This window comes from Lynx canadensis, chromosome X (genome assembly GCF_007474595.2).
Source record: "Lynx canadensis isolate LIC74 chromosome X, mLynCan4.pri.v2, whole genome shotgun sequence".
Taxonomy (NCBI): Eukaryota; Metazoa; Chordata; class Mammalia; order Carnivora; family Felidae; genus Lynx; species Lynx canadensis.
Genome location: NC_044321.2, coordinates 120,633,774 through 120,634,297, shown reverse-complemented (window position 1 = coordinate 120,634,297; position 524 = coordinate 120,633,774). Strand labels below are relative to the sequence as shown.

Sequence of the window (524 nt, the reverse complement as noted above, 5' to 3'; positions counted from 1 at the left end):
TTTCTTTTTTTTAATGTTTATTTGTTTTTGAGAGAGAGAGAGAGACAGAGCATGAGCGGGGGAGGGGCAGAGAGAGAGAGAGGGAGACACAGAATCCGAAGCAGGCTCCAGGCTCCGAGCTGTCAGCACAGAGCCCGACGCGGGGCTCGAACCCATGATCCGTGAGATTATGACCTGAGCCAAAGTCAGACACCTAACCGACTGAGCCACCCAGGCACCCTTCCTTGTTCTTCTTTATACTTATCCGGAATATGAATTATCCCGAAACAGTATGATTTAGTTTTGTATATTCTGCACTTTATATAAATGGAATCGTACCAGATGCAATTTTCTGTAACTTGTCGCTTTAATCCCATATCACACTTGTGACAGAGTCCAGACTGCTTCACGGGGCTGCGGTTTCCTCACTCTTATTGCCGAGGGCTCGCTGCGGCAGCACATACGCTGAAATTGGCGCGATACAGAGATTAGCATGGTCCCTGAGCAAGGATGGCACTCTTATTGCCGAATAGTTTCCTGTCCTA

At 47.9% G+C, this 524-nt stretch overlaps 1 non-coding gene across 1 annotated transcript; it reads left to right on the top strand.

Annotated features, from left to right (window-relative positions):
* Window positions 1-420: 420 nt before the first annotated feature.
* On the top strand, window positions 421-524 carry LOC115507951. The gene has a single exon (XR_003966865.1). It is a non-coding gene; the product is annotated as a U6 spliceosomal RNA (small nuclear RNA).